This window comes from Opisthocomus hoazin, chromosome 6, assembly GCF_030867145.1.
Source record: "Opisthocomus hoazin isolate bOpiHoa1 chromosome 6, bOpiHoa1.hap1, whole genome shotgun sequence".
NCBI lineage: Eukaryota > Metazoa > Chordata > Aves > Opisthocomiformes > Opisthocomidae > Opisthocomus > Opisthocomus hoazin.
The window spans coordinates 59,382,318-59,401,896 of NC_134419.1; the positions used below are offsets into that span (position 1 = coordinate 59,382,318).

Sequence of the window (19,579 nt, forward strand, 5' to 3'; positions counted from 1 at the left end):
GTAGATGGTATGGAATAAGGGGTGGATAATGTCCTGGGTTTGGCCAGGACAGGGTTAATTTTCACCGGACTCCAGGAAGGGGCACAGCCGGGGGGTGGGGGCTGACCCCACCTGGCCAAACAGAGCCCGGTATTCCATACCATGTGACGTCACGCTGGGTTCCGGTGGGGGGGGAGCGGCGCGGCGGGAACGCACTCGCGGCTTGGGCGGGCGCAGCGCCGGTCCGGTTTCGGGAGAGCGGCTGTTCGTGGTACGGTTCGTGGTTGTGTTTTCTCCTTATTTGTATCGTTGTTGTTCCTGTTTTCCCTCTGTTTGCTGTTCTGTTAAACTGCCCTTATCCCGACCCACCAGTTTCTGCCTCTTTCTTTCCATTCTCCTCCGCACGCCGGCGGGGGGAGGGGCGGCCGCGTGGCGCTTTTGTTGCCGGCGGCAGCCGAAACCAAAACACTGGGTTAGATTGTGGACATAAGTAATAGGGCCGCTGTTTTAGGCAGGGCTGTATGGGTGCTAATTCACACAGGTGAGCAGCCAATCTAGGAGGTCCTGCTGTTATGACTTCCCTTACTACTCGACCATTTACAAGGTTCCGTAGGACCCACCTATATGGCTGATGGTGATGGTAACTTGATTCTGCCTGTCCTATAGTGACAAGCTCCAAGATTAGGATCACACAAAGGCATCGTAGCCCCCCTTTGCGGACGCTATTCTGCTGTTGTCTGGATTCTGTCTGTGAGGAGGTTTCAGGCTCGGACAGGACGTTTGCCGACTTGTCGTCTTCTTTTGTCGTCAGGGTGTGCGGGTTATGGGGGTGTCCGATGATCCGGTCCTGTGGACAAAAACTCACAGTTTTCATTAGTTTTATTCTGGCTAGTATGGTGCGAACAGCCACCTGGATCGGGGTTAGATGCTCTTCCTTTGCGACATGCTTAATCATGTCCGCGATGCTGGATCCCGCTGGCAGTGATCGCAGGATTTCTTTGGTTGTCGAATTACACTGCTGACGTAAACATTCTGCTATGACCGGGCCTTTTGCCTCTGCAGGCAAGGCCGAAGAATCGACCGCTGCTTGGAGACGATCCACAAATTTTGTGAAGCTCTCACTTTCACTTTGCTTTATTGTGGACCATGGCGATGGTTTGATAATGACTCTAGAGGTTGTGCGAATAGCTTTTCTGGCCGCACGAGTAGTTGCCATAACTTCATGGGCCCGCAGGGCTTGGGCTTGTGCCTGGGGAGTAATCATTGTGGGATCTGTGCCCATTAACCGCTGCAGGCTGGAGCCATGCAGTGGATGGTCTGCCCCAGTTACTTGGGCTAGTTGCTTTGTACAGTTGTCCTCCCATTCTTGTTTAAAAACGATCATCCCTGCCCCGTCAAAGATCAATCTACAAGTTTGTTTTATATCGAATGGGAGCATATCATCTCCCCCGAATACACCATCTATGAGGGTAGAGACCATGGCAGAATTAAGGCCTTTATCAGCGATTGCCTTAACAATTGCTTGTATGTCCTTAGGGTTTATCGGTGTGTGGACCCTCTGTCCCCCATCCGTCACCCGGACCGGGAACGCTAGCGCGGCTGATGGGGCCCAGTCGGCGCACGTAATCTTTATTCTCCTCCAGTCCGTGAGAGGGATTTCCCCACCTCGTGGTTTCTCTTTAATTTGGATGGGGATATTTTGGCTCTTGACTTTATTTATCTCTGTTTCCTCCTCTACTACGTTTAAATCAGTTGCGAGCCACTCGTCCCCGCTAGTGTTTGAATCGGAGTCGGAACTCGACTGACTGGTTACTTCCGGCTTCCAGTACCTTTTTGCCGAGCTCCGGCCCCCTCCCCTATGGACGGGCCACTCCTCCCCCCTGGGCCCGCCCCGCGCTCCGCTCGGCGGGGTGCCTACCCCACAGGCGCACCTTTTGAAATGCACGCTCTGATTGGCTCTCTGCCCTCCGCTCGCCCCCCTGTTCTCTTCCACCTCCCGCTTGATAACTTGTGCGCTTGATAACTTTAGCGCTTCCTCCCGGTTATCACCAAAGGAATTTTCATCCCGCCTTTCCCCTTTGGGCTCGGCGCCATCTTGGGGCGCATAGGGCGGTGGTGTAGCCCAGACTTCCTCAGACCCGGTTTTTTCCGCGGCGCTCCTAGCCTCCTTGGCTAACCCGCCCCAGAAGGATTTAGCTTGTTTCTCTCCCTCCGTAAGCGGGTCGGGGTCCGGGAGTTGAGGGGATATATCGCCCTCTTGCTGATCTTTAGGCTCAGCAGAGCCGTTATCATCTGGGGGGTGCAAAGTCTGTGTGGCTGCCCCGATTCCCAATTTTGGGGTAGCAAACAAACAGCTCCCTGCCGCCTTCCAGGTCTCCTGCTCTTGTCTAGCTTTCTGCAGGGCCTGTACGACTTTCCCCCACGACTTAAGGTTTTTCCCACAACCCGAGGACATCATCTCCTCGGCTAACGCTTTAGTGCACTTATCCCACACCTCAGGGTGGAAAATATCCACCGGCTGGTCAATGACCCCGATATGCAAAAGTCTCGCAACTGCGAGCGTAAAATCTTTGGGCTTACAATCGATCCCCCAATGCTTATGTAATTGCGATACGACCTTCACAAGGGATTCCATCCTCCTTGCTAGTCCGGGAGCGTCCTCCCCGCCGGGCTGGTCCTGCCGCTCCGGCCGCCGTTCACCCGATTCCAGGCGAGTCTTTCCCGGGTTTCGGCACCACTTGTCGCCTTCGTTGGCGTGGCGACCCACCCCTCGGCCGCTCGGGTCATCAGCACGCAGACACCAATGTGGTGGACGGCAAATGGCGTTTATTGATAAATAACACAGCGTTATATAGCCTAGGTTTACAGCATCATTTCCGTCTGCTTACTTCACGGGTTAAACGCTATTGGCTATTAGGAGAGGGGGGACACACACTACCTTTCCGTACAGCGCGACATCTTCAGACCGCCAAGCCTTAACTACCCACATGTGGCAAAATAGATCACGGAGTTAACTGATCAAGCTGAAAAAAAATGTTCCTCTTGGACTGTTTCTCAGCCTAATTAATTCCCGTATGTGTCTGAACAAACAGCTATGCCATTGCAAGGTTGGAAGACAAGGAGGCTGCTTAGGTGGGGATTGCTGTCAGTCATGCGTATGCACAAAGTTATTCATGGATCAAGTAGTGGTTGCTGGAAGGCTAAAGTGATGGAATTGAACAAATCTCTTTTAATTTGAGAAGTGCTTGTTTAAAGTTCTGTTTGCAGACTTGGTCTTTGGCTGTTGCTGAAAAGCATTCTGAACGAGGTGTTTATTTTGGTTTCTTGAATGCATTGTAGAGCCCAAAATGAATTGGGGATGAGTACCCATTTGGTAATGAAAGTTGATCTAGAAGTTACAAGTCAACAGCTTCATGTGAATGGACATCCTCTTCCACACCTAGCTGTACTGATTGTTTCAAAGCATACGTGTAGTATCAATAGGGGCTTTTAAATAAGAAAATCTGGAAATTTTTGAACTGAGACAGGGTGGTGAGGCAGGAGATGCATCCTCGCAGTGCTTATGACTGTGTTTTCTGCTTTCTTTAAAGATTGTGTTTGTGAAGAGGAAAATATAAACTATTTTAGGATGGTATTTTATGTGTAGGAATGCAGCTGGTCACTTACCTTTTGTGGCACTTCAAAAATATGTAGCATTTATATTTTAGCTTATCCTGCTTGGTAGGGACAGCTTTTAATTCAGTGTTTAAAAATTCCCTTGCTATAGCTTCTTACTGTATCTCAGTAATACAAGAAGTCTTTAGGAAAAAAAGCCTCATATACCCTACTCTTTTTCTGTCCCAACTCTTATTCAAAATATGGGACTGCAGATGTAGATCACTCAGTAGTTTCCCAAGTTGTTTATATTTACCAAATATTTAGTGGAATTTTATTAATACTGTTCATCTGTACAAGTGTGTCTTGTGACAAAACTGTAGCCTTCTTAGTGAATGGTGATATTTTTAAGAAATGCGCTGCCTTAGAAGATTTTGAAGATGATGCAGAGAAATTCATGATGACTTGGTGATGGGTGGAATATGTTGCCAATACATTGACTTGAAATTTGTGGGAGGTAAACAGCAGTAAGTGTAGCTATGCGTGATACAACCTTTAATTAAGGGGAATTAATACTTGAATGTGAAGAATTAATTAGCAGAAAATGAAATCAAAACCAACCAGAATTGCTAGATACTTTTAAAATGTAACTTATGATTTCCTTGATGTAAACTTTTTGTGAGCTCAGAACACACCAAGCACACACTAGCCAGCCTCCTTTTGTGAGCTGGAAGACTCTTAGGTTTGTGTAGTGTAAGGAACACTCCAGCTTGTCGTACAGCCAACAGTGAATAGCAGTTTGATTCTGCTATAGATTTTACAAAGCCTTTGGCTGAGAACTCCTTCAAGAGACTGGAGCTGACTGCATCAAACTGTAAGAAAGAGGTCCATTACTGGTGTTGAATCAGATTGGCGTGGAGAACTGCCCAGCCAGCTGTTTAACTTGACTGTTACTTATTTTGTAAAATATTTTTGCAAGGTTTTCTAAGGCTTGCATTTTTCTTAGATATTTGTGTGAAGAGATAATGATATTGGTGTACTAAGCTTATAGTCAGTAGTAACACATTTCTTCCTAACTTTAGATGCTTTTTTCATCTAAGTCATTAAAAACTAATCCTTGATTCTTTTCTGTACCAATGGATTGCCTGTAAGCTTGATACTAAAATGAGCCACCAGTGTGCGCTTGCAGCACAGAAGGCCAACTGTATCCTGGGCCGCATCAAGAGAAGCGTGGCCTGCAGGTCAGGGGAGGTGATTCTGCCCCTCTACTCTGCTCTGGTGAGAACCCACCTGGAGTCCTGCATCCAGCTCTGGAGCCCCCAGCACAAGAAGGACATGGAGCTGTTAGAGCAGGTCCAGAGGAGGCCACAAAGATGATCCAGGGGCTGGAGCACCTCTCCTATGAGAAAAGGCTGAGTGGGGGCGGTTCAGCCTGGAGAAGAGAAGGCTGCGGCGAGACCTTGTTACGGCCTTCCAGTACCTGAAGGGGGCCTACAGAAAAGATGGGGAAAATATTTTCAGCAGGGCTTGTTGCGACAGGACAAGGAGCAATGGGTTTAAACTAAGGGAGGGTAGATTTAGACTGGATATAAGGAAGAAATTTTTTACCACGAGGGTGGTGAAACACTGGCACAGATTGCCCAGAGTAGTGGAGGCCCCACCCCTGGAAACATTCAAGGCCAGGTTGGACGGGGCTCTGAGCAACCTCATCTAGTGGTAGATGTCCCTGCTCATTGCAGGGGGTTGGACTAGACGACCCCTAAAGGTCCCTTCCAACCCAAAGCATTCTGTGATAAACCTTAATAGTTGCTGCCCATATTGTCATTTTTATTGTTGGATAAATGCTGCTTGATACATGAATAGACGGGATGCTTATTAATCATTCTCAGTTGGATATTGTAGACTAATGCTAAAATGGTGACTGTCAGAAAACATACTTTAACTTAATGGTCGTTTTTGTTGCAAAGAAAAAAATGCTGTATATGTGTGTACACTTCAACAAAAAGGGGAAACATTAATTCTGCAGTGCTACTGGAAAGCCTGTTCACTTCAATTATTGATTTTGAGTGTTTAAAAAAAAAATGACCAAAAACCAACTCTGACAACTACCCATTACTTAATTATATTGACATTATACCAAGTGCTTTTTATTTAACTGAAGATCTTAAAGGCGTGCAGGAAAATAACCCAGTATTTACTGTTCTAACTGCAAACTATGGCTAAAATGTGCGTTCCCATCATTGTAGTCTGTGTCCATTCAAGCATTTACCTGTACCTTAGTCTGCTGAACAAAACCTGAAATGTCGCCAGTCTGGCATTTGGATTGTTGTGAAGTAAGAACAATGAACATCAGGTACCATATTGCTCACTGTGATTGCAAAGTCATGGAAATGCCCAGCTCTGTAGGTGTGAGTGTCTGTATGCAAGTAGGTGCATTAAAAATGAAAATGATCTTTCTGCTGTCGATGGCTGGGAGCCGCTGACTGGGCAGCAGCTGTTGCAGAAGAGGACCTGGGGCTCCTGATGAATGTGAAGCTGACCCGGAGTCAGCAGTCTGCCTCTCTAGCCCTCAAGGCTACTTTCTTACTGGGCTGCATTAGAAAGAGCAGGTATAGGGAAAAAACTGTTCCTGTCTGTGGTGCAGCTGTGAAGCTCTGGCTGCAGTGCTGCCCAGTAGATCACACACAGATGCACCCTGTGTGAGAGAGACAGGCAGGAGGGAGTCCAGCGCTGGGCTACCCAGATGGTTAGGAACTGGAGCACCTGAGGGTGGAGAAGCAATTTGGTTTGCATCCTGAGGAAGAGAAGGCTAAGGGAGAATGTGGTTGCTGTATGTAGCCATCTTTAAGAAAGGGGTTATGGAGGTGATGGAGCCACTTTCCCCTCAGAAGTGTACAGTGGAAAGATGAGTCCGTGGTCACAAGACATAAGAATGGGAATTTCAGCAGGACGTGAAGGAAATGCATGAGTGAGTGAGCGCTGCAGCAAGAGCCTGGAGGGGCTGTGGAACCTCCATCCATGGAGAGCATTGGTTGGATAAGGTCCAGAGCAGCCTAATATGAATACAAATTTAAAGTTCTACATGTTTGAGCAGGTAGATGATCTCCAGAGGTTGCTTTCAAGCCATATTATGGTTCTACTGTTTTTAAAACTTTAATTTCAAAGTCACTTGAGGAAGTTGGCAAAACAAAGGCACGGTGATGTAGGTGAGCAAGGCTGCTCAGAACTGTCAGAAGTTGTGCAGAGAAAAGTAGTCAGATGTGATAAGCATCTTCATTCAAGCCTGCTGGTGGCAATACTGACATTTTTCTGCTGTGCATTGAACTTTCCAGCTGACTAGGCCAGAAGTGTTTGCAGACTGGCATAAAGGACAAAAAAATGGTTATGGTACCTGTCATGCCTGTGATCACTGTGATGAACATAAAACCCAGTCACCAAAGGAACAGCCTTCAGTAAGCAGCCTGGTAACCAGCTGAAGTTTGTCTAGGTCTTGCTTTCTGTAGGAGCGTTTTGGCAGCTGCTGCTGCAAGGCTTTGATGTTCTGATGGGTGGGTGATGGTTACTCATGCCTAGCTGGAGTGTGGTTCTTCCAGGAAGTGGCTTAAGGGAGCAAACCAGCTCTGATTTCCAATTTATCACAATGGGTGGTGAGAAACATTCTGATCACTGTCAGAGTAGGAAGGGTAATACTGTGCTATCCTGAAAAGCTTTATTAGAAAGGTGTGGGATACGTTCACTTGTTTCATTTAGTGCCGAAAGTGAGTACTCAGGAGGCACACAGTAATGGAAAGGTCCTTGTGCGTGGCAGGGGTTCATTTAATGAGCAGTGAAGCCTTCCAATAGTTAGTGACTTTCATTGGCACAGCTGCAATGCAAAACTCCTCCTTGTTGAAGAATAGCGAGGGTTTCTTTTGCTGTTTTTTAAACAAGATTCTTGTGCCACTTACATGCCAAGATGGGGAAGAAAAACACAGTTCAGTTTCTAATAAGATTATTTTGGACATAAAAGGGTTTCATTAGTATTAACATGGCATTGTGGGGAAATAGGAAAATCTTGATGTGACTAGAGCTACTTTATTCTTCCGCTCTTTTAGTTTCATTGAAATTCTTGCTTCTTAGTTTTCTTCAGACAATTTCTCATCACAACTCTTTGTGTGCATAGCCACTAGCACTTGCATATAGTGCACAGCAGTACTTCTGAAGGGGTTTTTTTGTTCTGGTTTTAAGAATGGGAATTCTCAGTCTTTTCCTAGTTAGGGAACTTCTGTCTTAAGAAGAATTTTTTTTGCTAGGACAGAGCATCAGGCACTACTGAAGTCCAAGAGAAGTCGGACAACAGAACAGACTCTATTGCCTGTAGATCTACACCTGTAGATAGATGTAGTTGCCTGCAAACTACCAAGAAAGTAACACCTTTATTTTAAAACGTACTGCCTTCCCTCACACCAGTAAATTGTGCAAGCTACTGTACTGCATTACAGCAAGTATCTGTGAAGGAATTGTCAGTGCTGAGGTTGTAATATGTTTTGGAGTTTTTTGTTCCATTTTAAAGCTCTCATTACTGAGGTATTTTATGCCAAATATTTTAGACAGGATTTCATAGCTCATTAATCTGCTTGTACGATAAATGCATGGATTAGTGAAAGTAGCACATTTGTAATGAGATTCTAAGTTTTTATAACTGGGATTAAAATATTTTAAGATTTTTTTTTTGGTGGAACTATTGATGTGATTCTGAAAACTTTTTTTCCTCAGCAGCTCCTTGCTCCCTCTAATGTTCTGCAGCTGTCCCCTTCATTACTGATATTTAATGAGTCTCTTGGTATCTTTTGTTTGCTTGCGTACTTTAAAAGAATTAGAGAATCTTTTGATCTGTTTCTTCTGCAGAAACATTTAGCTTCCTTGTGCTTCATCTTCCCCTACAAGAAGAGGTTAAAGAACAAGCATTTCCTCCTACCCCAGGGTAATCCTGAAATGGGATTTTGCTTCTAACCTTGTGCAGATCTCTTTGAAGCACCGAGTCATATTTACTGATTTACTTTGCTGATGGTTTGCCTGTTCACTCTATGTTACTGCTTTGCCAGCGGTCATTGGATGGGTAGAGGACTAGCATATGCAGGTGGTGTGGTTAGAATTAACAGTCCCTTAGGTAGCAGCTGAAACAGTATAGTGCCAAGATTAATAATTTATTCTCTTCTCATGAGTTTCAAGTTAGATCACTGTTAAGCTTTTTCAAGTACCTGAGTAAGTTGAATGGGCCATGACATATGATTCTGCACAAAAGGGGAGTATATAAAGCAATATGGAATAGCATTCCCTTGAATGAAGTAGTCTCAGTCATCTGGCAGGATTATGGTTTAAGTGAGATTTTTAACCTGTTTTCTGGGTCCAGCAGGATGCATTCAGATTGCACTTCTGACACGACTGAATTGGGTGATTAAAATGGGACAGCTTTTTGAAGTCTTGCTTTGCTGAATTTTCATTGATTTCAGATTTTAAGAACATTGTTAAAAACAGAGTGACAAATAATGCCCTGCCATAAAACTGAATATTTTAAGGCTTTTAAAAAATGTTTACCTTGATTTTTCTCCCCATCTACTGTCCTTTTTTATAATTTTTATTTGAAAAAGGATTAAGGAATTGGAAGATACTTGACTTATGCTGTTATTTCTGAAAAAGAGAGTCTAAGAATAGTCTTTTAATCTTCTGCCATAATAGCTTCTTTGCCGAACTGTAGAATTACACAAGTTTTCTTTTGATGGAGCCGTTCTAGTTTATGATTTCTGTGGCAAAACTGACCTCCAAGAGACAGTCGGCAAAGTGTTACTTCATATATTGTGATAATAGGATTCATCATGGATCCATCTGTAGTGGAGTTTAATGTGACATTACACTGTAGAAGCTGTAGAGATGCTCTGCTATGAAATGTAGCACAGCAGAGTGTTGCAGTGATAAATTTTTTTTTGCAGATGTAGCAATATGCATTCTGATAATGCTTGTTCTAGAAAAATGCTACCTATTAAATTTTTGTGATTAATTAAAGTCACAGTTCATGAGTCTATAAAAAAAAATTGAGAGGAAAGGTAGGGTGAGAATCTTCAGCATTAGAAATGCCAGTTTACAGGCTGTTTAATATTGCATGCTGCAGCCGATCTGCCTCTTCATTTACGTCCTACTGGCATGTGAATCTAAAACCCATTTTAAAGAGGAAGATTATTTATCTTAAAGAATCTCTGCTGATGCCTAATCACTTCTTAAAAAAGGAGTTTAAGAATAAACTCTGCAGTATATTGCATTAGAAATACACCATTTCACCGTGCAACCTCTTGTGTTGATCTCTGTGTTATATATACCCTTATCACAAAATACAAAACCCTAGAAAACTTATAGTACTGAATACTGTATAGTAGCAGAGTGTCATTGTAATAAACTAAGTCAGGAGTGATTTGTAACTTGATGAGGATGTGTGTCTTAAATTAAGTGCTATTGGCCACAGATGATGACTTTGTAGAGAGGGTGTACTGGCATTCCAGAGCAGCCTGTTGACTTACTGGTGGTGTTACAGGCACTGACTTGACTGTGAGAAGTGCTGGGAGGTTGCATGTGCTGCTGCCTTACTTGTTGTTGATTTGGATAACCAGGGCTGTTCTGACTATCACCGAAGTCAGCTTGTGAGCGTCAGATAAAGCTTGGGTAAATCTTAAACTCCGTAACTCTTAGTACAGTTTTCAGGATGTTTTAAATACTTATGTTGGTGTTTCTCTCTAGAGATTGTTTCGTGTATGTACCTTTTTAAAAGATATATTGAAGACACCAGGAAATCTGTATAGCACCAAGTGTTCAATATTCACAGATGAAGAAGTGTCAGGCTTCATCTCCCGTGCCACAAAGCAGCAGACTTCCCTGCTTCCTTAGAGGAGAGGGAGGTGGCTGAAGGAATCGTAGATAAGTGAGCACAAATTTTCACATCTTTTTGTGGAGCTAATAGCATGCACTCATGTATGCTTCTTTCTTTCCTTGCCTTCAGGCTATTGGAAGTGTGATTCTTAGGCTGTGCTATATATTTTGACTTCTCGTCTGTTTTCTGAATCTTAGTTTTGTTTTATTTCAGCTTCCCATGTTACAAAGTTAGAGCTGCTGGTTTCCCTAATGTGTCTTTTACCTAATTGCCAGGCAGGGCCTAAACCACTGGTCTGTGGATAATTTTCTTCTGTGACCAGCTGCTTTAGTGACTGTCGTAAAGAGGAGATAGAACTGCATAGCACTGAAAGTGAGGTCAGTTACCTGACTGTTTTAGGTAATAATGAGTGTGTAGAAGATAAACAGAAGCATGCAGTCCGGTGTGGGTTTTTCCTGTGCTTTGTGGCAATCTCTTTTATTGTCTCTGTGCTGTTAACAAACAATACCTTAACTCTTGATGAGTGACTCCTATATGCTAGCATTTTCTGTAGTAGAAGAGCTGTAGTCTATAGACTGACATTATGTGAGACTGTTGTAGAGTGTAGAGAAACCGAGGTGCAAGAGCAGTAATGTGGATTAAGTGAAATCCTCTCAATAAGAGCTTTATTGATAGAAAGCAGAAAAATGTCTATTTTGAAAAGAGAATCACTGCAAAAGTTACATCTGTTATGAATAGTTTACTGGGTGTGCATTTGTTACTTGGTTCTTTATTTTCCTGCTTGTGAAAGGTATGTGGTGTGTTTATCTGACTGTAAAGAATTCAGTTCTCAGCTGAATTTGATTCGATATTAAAAAAAAGTTTTAGAAGCAGCAGAAGTTATATCGATTGTCTTATTGTGAATGTTTTATAAGAGATGTTTCATAATATAAGAATTCTGTTTAGAAATGTGCTTAGCAGTTTAATATTGATTTTTATGTAGAGGGTGCTTGAAAGTTGTGAATGCAGCTTCAGCATTTGAAGTTGGTGCTGCAGGAGTAGCGTTTACTTAAACCATTTTAGAAAATATTGCTGTTGGATACTTGGTTTGCGTAAATACATGCTTTGAGCTTCTGAGGGAAATGTGATGCGGACATATTGACCTCGCCTGGGCTCCACAGGGAGCAGTATGTGAAATCGCTGGTGAAGTGGTGGTGGTTCTGTCTGTGCCAGCTGACTGAGCAGTGCTAGGAAATGGTTCAGCTAGAGCGGTGTTTGACAACAGGAGGTGGTTCTGTGGCTTTCTACGTGTTCTATACTACCTATTTCTAGGCAAATGCAAGTATCTCGATATTCTGCAAATTAGTCATAGGTCTTTCCGTACTGTTAAACAACCTCTGGATTGTTAGTTACTTCTGACTTTATACCAGACTGTTTGAAGTTACTTGAAACATGGAAGCGGAAAAGCTTAAGTTCCCATTGCCTAATACAAAAATCACTGAGTGCTGCTCACTTTCTCCAGCTTCAGGTTTTCCCAGTTTCGGTCTCAGTTGTTAACATTTTGGCACTGATGGCTGCAGCCTGTGACTGTTGCTATTTCTGGGTACCTAGTATTTGAACATAATTTGTTGCAGGGATTTCAAGCAGTGATGCATAGAACATAATGTTGAATGAGCTTGAACAGCTCATTTTCCGGGTTTTATTATTAACCTTTTATCATAGCCTGTGAAATACTTGGGGTGAGGTTCCCAAAATGACGGACTGCTTTGTGGAAACGCCCACTTTTGGCTGAGACACTGTGGTATTGATCAGATGAGTCTAACAGGAGCAGTGTGAGAGAACATGCCAGCTTCAATTCCGGCCTGTGTGACTAACCCTGCAAAAATAATCCCTGGAGGGTCCTAGCTTCAGTGTCACTGCAGAATGTCTCCGTAGCCTCTGTGAAACCGCCTTGTTTGAGAGAGGATAAGGAACAGCAAGAGAAGGGAAAACTCAAGGAGCTGCATTTGCCAGCAGCTGCTACTGAAGAGCTCTGCTTGGGAAATAAGTATGTTCCTCTTCCCTGGAGAAATCCTTGACTGGCTGCCAGTAGTAACTCATCTCCCTTCCCTCCCTCCAGGGCAAAGAAGGAATCTCCCAGTCCTCGTGGTGCTCGTAGGTCAGGCTGTTTACCTGTGCTCTGCCCTGCTGCTGCAGCTGTTGCCACGGCCCCTCTGTGGCATCATTCATCTAGCTGAAGTCACTAGAAGGAGGAGCAGGTCAGTTTAATTAAGATGAGAAATAAAACATGCATTTGCTATCCTTATTTGCATATATATTTTTTCTTTTAATAACTTCCCGTATGTCCCTAAGCTGGAAGCTGACTTACAGTACAAATTTTATGGAAGCGTTCTGTCTTCTTCCATAACACACTGGAGGTTTTTGGTTTTTTTTTTATTCAATGGATAACACAATGTCTGGCTTGGATGTTACAGTTCATAAAATGTGTAAATATTAGGCTGGGAAGGATTTAAATTCTGAGTTATTGAGAAGGTGACTAGCATTTATCGGCTGCTTTGGTACCCGCCTAGAAGATCAGTTCATCCTCAGTGCGCTTGGATTCTGGCCTCCTGTGTCTTCCTCACTGTGCGTTTTACAGATGAGGAAAAATAAGTCCCAAATCTTCTACTAATTCAGACTCCTTTATGTTGTTTATGTCTTCATATTAATCCTTAGGAAATCTTAAATATATGTTTCTGCTTTGATTTGGGATCTGGAAGAACTCTTGCTTTGTTTCTGATTTCTAAAACTGCAGGTTTTTTTCTGTTATCCACAGTCATAACTGGAAGTTAGAGTGATTCCTTTTTCCGGGGTAGTCCAGGCTGCCTTAATGTTTTTAAAGAGCTACAGGGGACACACAGTTTCTTGCCTAAGAGTGAAGTGCAAGGTCTGGAGTTTGTGAGGATTCGAGGAACTGCCTCTGCTGTGAGGAAGCACAGGAAAGCATCTCCTGGAAGCTGGGAATGTGGGAGAGGTTGGCTCCAAAGCTGGGCTTGCTGGAGTGTAGGATGCAAGTATTTCTGAGGCAGAAAAGGAAATACAGAATGTATAGTGTGTACTATTTGGTCTCTGGAGAGCGTGTGGGACTCGAGAACAGAAGCAACCCAGAGACTGCAGAGATGCGTGTGTTGCAAGAAGGTGGCCTGGTTTGGCGCATCTGAGAGTCCTTCAGGTTCTCTGTGAACACTGAAGTGACCGTGTGTAGTTAAGCATGTTAAGTCTTAAAAATGCTTTGTTTTCTCTCTTTGAGTTCCTGCCTTCAGTCCCTACTAATCTAGGTGAAGACTCAAAGCACCTTGCGGTTCTTGAGATCCTTTATACTTTTATACTTACATCTGGAGATGATGGTTGAAAGCAAGCTCCCTGTGTGTGAGGTAATAGGATTATTTGTCTGTTCCAAACAACTGGGATTTGGGGAAAGACATCAGCTGCAGAGATTAAAATCAGATTATCAGACTTGTTTTGTGAGTGCCTCTTTCAAGAAGTGATAGCAGATCTTTGGAACACTCTTTTGTAGACAACACAAAGTATTGAATTTAGCAGAATTTTTTATTTTACTAAGGGAATTTTTATGGACAATTGCTAAAGAAATAAGTGTCAACTTTTCATTTAGCGGCTTAAGAACTGGATAACCAGAAGCTAAGTTTTAGATAATTTATGAGTAGTTTACAAAACCAGTTTTATGTAAATATTCTTTTCCAAGCAATGTAATTTGCTGATCTTCCTTGTCAAAGGGAAGATATGTTTCCTTCTTTGCTTACAGCCTCTTCTGCTCCCAACCGTCCCATAAGCAGATTGTTTTGTATTTAATAGTAAAGCCCATGTTCATTTTAATTTTACAAGTGTCTTTATTTTACTTTTCTATAGATGGGAGAGGGGTCACTGCAGGTTTGAATTGGAATTCAGTATGGTGTGCAGGTGCTGCCATGTGAGCTTATGCTGTTAAACTGCTAGTCAGCTTCTTGGTAGTGACTGGGGCTCCCAGTGGTTTTTGGAATGCAGAATTTTCAGTTTGTTGCATTCAATTAGGTGATTTTTTTGTGGAAACTGTAAGGTAAATATTAACCAAGAAAAGGCTGCTGAAGTGGAGAATGAAGTGGTTTATTTCCCTGCATGTTCTCCCCTTATTAGTATATTTCTCACAGTTAGTGCCTTAATATTCAAAAGAGTTGACAAATATATGAAGAAAACAGTATCTAGAAAACTGTATCTCGTGAACCTGTAAACTGCAACATGAAATCACTGGAAATATTGCATTAGTATTAATGGATTTCATACATTCTTTATTTAGGACTCGGCATAGTTGCTTCCTGTAAAATATGCTGAGAACAGAGTTAAACAGAGAGGGCTTCTAAGTCTTCCCAAGAGATTTATCAATCTGGCAGTGATGTTTGCTGAACCACTGACGCAATTTGTTGGTACAAACAGCTGGTATTATATTCTCTTTTAAGTTTCATTTTGCTATTGCATACTCAAATGTTTTTTGCTTTAAAGCCATATTTATTTTTCTATACCAAACTTGTCATCTTTTATGAAATTATCATCTTTAGTAGAGAAAGCCATCTATTTATTGTTAAATATTCAACAGGTTCTTGGAAATTGAGAAATAGACTTTGAATTTTCTGTAGAAAAATATTATTAAAAAAGAAGAGGTAACAGTCCTAAAGTCTAAACAAGTCAAATGCGTCTTAAATCTCTTGTCTTCAGGCAAACTGAAGTGACTATCCTTCTTTGCTTGAGCTTGAAAGCAGTAGGCAAGTCATAACATAGAAAACTAAATGTGCCCTTGTTGTGTTTGTGCAGGTTTCCCCTGCCTCAGTGCTTTTCTTCTGGATGAACACTGGGACCTGGTGTCTGCCTTTGCTTTAGTAAATCTGTAACTATAGTGAAGTTGGACTTTCTGGTGGCCAAAAGATGTTAAAATGTACTGTTATTTTAAGAAATGTACTTGCACTGCAATTCAGACCTGTGGTACATAAGAATCACTCCAGTATATTTGTGGTTTTGTTTAATAGTTGCCTGTAGAAATAGCTCCTGAGATCAAGCTGTAGACTTGAAATTTTGTGCTATGCCACTTCTCCTATGAGTGGCATAAGCCAGACCAGAGGACTTGTGCAATGCAGACGTACATTAGATGATGTGTGGGACACTTTCATAGCAATTACACACAAGCTAGAGACCTCATTAAACATATGTCAGTATTAGGAGTAGTTTACGCAATTGTGTGGAACTTGTTCAACTTAAAACCATCCGATTTGTGAAGGTGTAATTTGAATGCTGTGCAAAATGTTAAGAGGATTAATCCTATAGTCAACAATGAGTGTATTTCATTTTAGAATAAGCTTCAGGTTTTTCAGACATCTTCAGCATTTAGAATAGTCTAGTAATATCTTACTACAGTATTCACCCAGCTAACGTTAACCCCTTTTTTGAAATTCCTTATCTGCATTAGCATTTAACAGAGCTGGAAGTATTGTGAAATACAACTTTCAGTTTCAAGGACAGTATGGAAAAAGAAAACGTCATTAAAACCATGATTACTTTTGTGAATAACTGAAGGAGTTTTGAAGTTACCTTTAAAAAAATAGAATGCTTTTGTTCCCTAAATTTGAGCCATTGAAGCATTTGTTTTATTAAGTATCTGAAAACTGGGCTCTATTTGCAATATCCATAGCAGATGTCCAGAAGCCTTTAAATGTGACAGCTGAAAATTAGACAAGCATTCACAAACACATGATGCATACAGATTGGCTGTGTATGAACTGTTTTTTGACAAAGAAATGAAATAAAATTCATTAATGCAAGAGCTTTATACACACTGTGCATTTGTTTTGCTTTCAGCAGCAATCTAACATGTAGTTAAAATACTGTTTGCCTTCTCTAGGTCAACCACGGATTCCTACAGAATATTCATTTCGGTAAGATCAGAATCCCTCCTGAGTGGAGTTACTGAATCATATAGCTTATGTCATTATGGTGTTGAATATATTACTGATTAATGATTTCATTAATGTATGCAATTGTTTTATTCTAAAATTGTATTTTTCCATTTCTGCATCTCTTTAACTGTCATGATCTTTGTCTTTTGTCACTCTACTTCTGAGCAGCTACCATAGTAATCTCCTTCCTTAATTGTAAAACAGTTTTGCCCAGGAGCTCTCAGTCTTTGACATGTGTAGGTAGATTGCTGTCCTAGTTGGTATTTGTGTTGTACCTAAGACACGTCTTGCCCCAACGACTGTTTGCTAGCTTAATATACTGTTTTTCTTGTAGGACTAAGCCCATTTATGCTTGCCCTTAGGAAAGCATTGCTGTAGAAGCAACGAACATGTAAACCAAGTCTGATTCCACAGAAAACTTGTGACTAACGATGGTAGTTCCATCAAAATTACTTTTCTCATTTCTTATATTTTATTATTTTTCGATGTATTAGGGTATGAAAATATCTTCTCAACTGTACTTCTTCACTGCAGTAAGAACAAACTGAATATGTATAATTTCTTATATAAAATTATAGTTAGAGTAAGGTATTGTGTGGGGGATGAATCCTGGATTTTAATTTTGTGTTTGTCTAGTAAAGGTATGAAACAGCAATTAAAGAGCAGTCTTAGTTACTTAGCTGTACAGAGCATATGTTTCTCCAGCCTTTAAGTTGGCAGTATTCTAGCCTATTCTATTTCCCTGTCCCTAGTGGGAAAATTACCTCTTTGGTTCCGTTTCTTTGTCTGAAGAGAAGAGACATCTCTTAAATGTATGCTTATTGTCAGTTTGCAGTGCAACCTTTGAAGCTTTCCTGTTGATTGTTACTATCTCTAGTGAGGGAAAAGCGCAGAAGTCATCATAAAATATTTTGTGCTCATATGTGAACTGAGAGATCCTTTCTTCCACAAAACCTGTTCCATTTCTGTTCCTCTGTGTACCTGGAATGCATGCATTCAGGTCACTGCTTGAGAGAAGTAACGTTATGCATAAGTTATGTGTTGTTTTTAAAGTCATGTCTGATTTGAAAAGCACAGACTTGGTATCTAGTTGATGTGAAGGCTAGCAGATGTGATGACCAAGAAAATATTGTTTGATGGTAGTGCTGTGCTGAAGATAAATGCTCAGATGTCTAGTTGAAAGCACACAGTTTTCCAATTAAATTACAATTGTGGATACATAAACTTGCTTTTGTGAACTTGGGCATACAACACTTAAGGCCTGTGTGAGCTGGGCAAGTTGTTGTAATTGCCTCCTGTTTCAACTAAACTTCAGAGTCCTGGTGTAGAGAAGCCTGAGCTGATCTTAAAAGCAAAGTGTGAGATTGCCCAAATCTAGGCATAATGGCATAGTGGGTACGGGCCTGATAACCGTGTTGTCCACAAGCTTCGCATAGCCATAAACATCGATTGAGCCACGCTGGTGCCAGCTCTAGTTTGAACACATTAAGTTCATTTACAGTTTGGGAGTGTGCTGTTCAGAGCTGAAGCTCTGCTGCATTGGAGGCCCCTTTATAGCACTGTCTATACCACTCAAGTGCTGTGGGTCATAGGCATAAAAAACATTAAATAAAACGGGATCTGGAATGAGCATCAAGTCCTCTCTCTGCCTTCTAAAGAAATCAATTTACACACTCTGAAAAGGCAAGTTTACCAAATAGATTGCTATTGTTTATATAATTTTGCATTGCAAGTTTTTTGTTTTATCTGTGTCTAAGTCCATCTCTCCATTTCTAAGGTTTTTAATGCACCTGCAGTAGGACTTCGTAAGTGAAAGCTGAGTGAGCAAAGGATTAGCTCTTCTCTTTCCCATCTCACCTTTCTATCCCCAAATCTTCTGTTTCTCCTATGTATTTAGGCAGTACTGGAAAAATATTTTAATGTATACTGTCCATACATTGTCCTGTATCTTGATTAATAAGTTGAATGCTTTCTGTATTACAAACAAAATTTGGTATTAGTATTAAAATACAGCATTATGTTATCTTTCAGATGTCTTGAAGTCAGCAAGTTTATATAGAACAGTGTTGTTGAGAAACGCTAAGGTACATGCCTTTCTTTAAACAGAAGTAAATGGCAGATATTTGCATTTGTATATCAACATTGCTATATGTGGTTGCTTTTATTCCAAAATCTTACTGTTTTGAATATGCTTATTTTAAAACTGAATGAAGAAGTTTGACCATACTTCTTTGTCGGTATTATTCACTTCTGGAGGAGGAGGAGAATGTGGTGTCAATGAAATATTTTTCTAAATGTCCATGCTTCTTAAGGTTGGCCATAGTACTTACTTTCATAGATCTATGTTACTTGTCTTTTCAAGGAACTACAAGTTCAATGCTTCCATGTTCGTGCTTTTACAATTTAAACTTTATCACGCTGTATAAAAAAAAGTGATGTGAAGAAATTGTTGACCATCTTAAGTCTCCTGCATGACTATTAAATTCTAGTTGCTTTTCGCAGAATCAGACCAAGACTTACATGCAGCTTTGTGGGTCCCCTAGGGGACTTTCCCTGTGTGGATATAGTCTTATTTCCATTTCCAACATTTTTGTTGTTCTTCCTCGAGTAAATGCTACTTACAGCAATCTGAAGTATTAGTGAGTTAATATGCCAAACCATACCGTACTGTCTTAGGGTTCAGTTTTGGAGCTTCCTCATATTGAGTAATTGTGGGCTACCACTAAAAGGTTGCCATGTATTAAAATTTGCTTAGGCAAGGTATTTTCAAGGAAAAGCAAAGTAGTTGATGCGTGAGAGGAAATTGAACTGTGGGACTCTTCCCCTGCTGACAGCTGGCAGCTTTCTGGCAGGTTGACAGTTAATGGGACAAATGTATTATTAGTTTTCTCATTAATAATAGAATTCTGGAATCTGCATCCTGCCTTTCTTCCCATATGCGCTTCTGCAAAATTTCTAGAAAATGGAACAAAATGTCAAATTTCAGGCAGGCAGGTTTATCTCATATAGCTTAATTGTGTTTTAATGAAAGACATTGCAGGCGTACATTGTGTAAGAATCTTGAAAGTGTGCCAGTTTCTGAATTTAGACTTAGTTTAATGTTTAAAGACTAAGACTTTTGGTGTTGTGAATCTTTGAAGCTAGACTTCAT

General features: G+C 41.5%; 1 protein-coding gene across 11 annotated transcripts in view; it reads left to right on the top strand.

Annotated features, from left to right (window-relative positions):
- Positions 1 to 19,579, top strand: part of MAPK8 (mitogen-activated protein kinase 8) — a 332,992-nt gene that overhangs the window by 277,114 nt on the left and 36,299 nt on the right. For 7 of the 11 annotated variants that reach the window (XM_075423354.1, XM_075423352.1, XM_075423353.1 and 4 more), the window contains 3 exons: positions 12,570 to 12,708; positions 16,374 to 16,407; positions 18,460 to 18,512. The exons of 1 other annotated variant lie outside the window; for it this stretch is intronic. The gene's annotated coding sequence lies outside the window, so the exon portion shown is untranslated. Of the gene's footprint in view, positions 1 to 12,569; positions 12,709 to 15,393; positions 15,414 to 16,373; positions 16,408 to 18,459; positions 18,513 to 19,579 lie in introns of those variants that run through there. 3 more of the 11 variants (XM_075423357.1, XM_075423351.1, XM_075423356.1) reach the window with 3 other exon arrangements.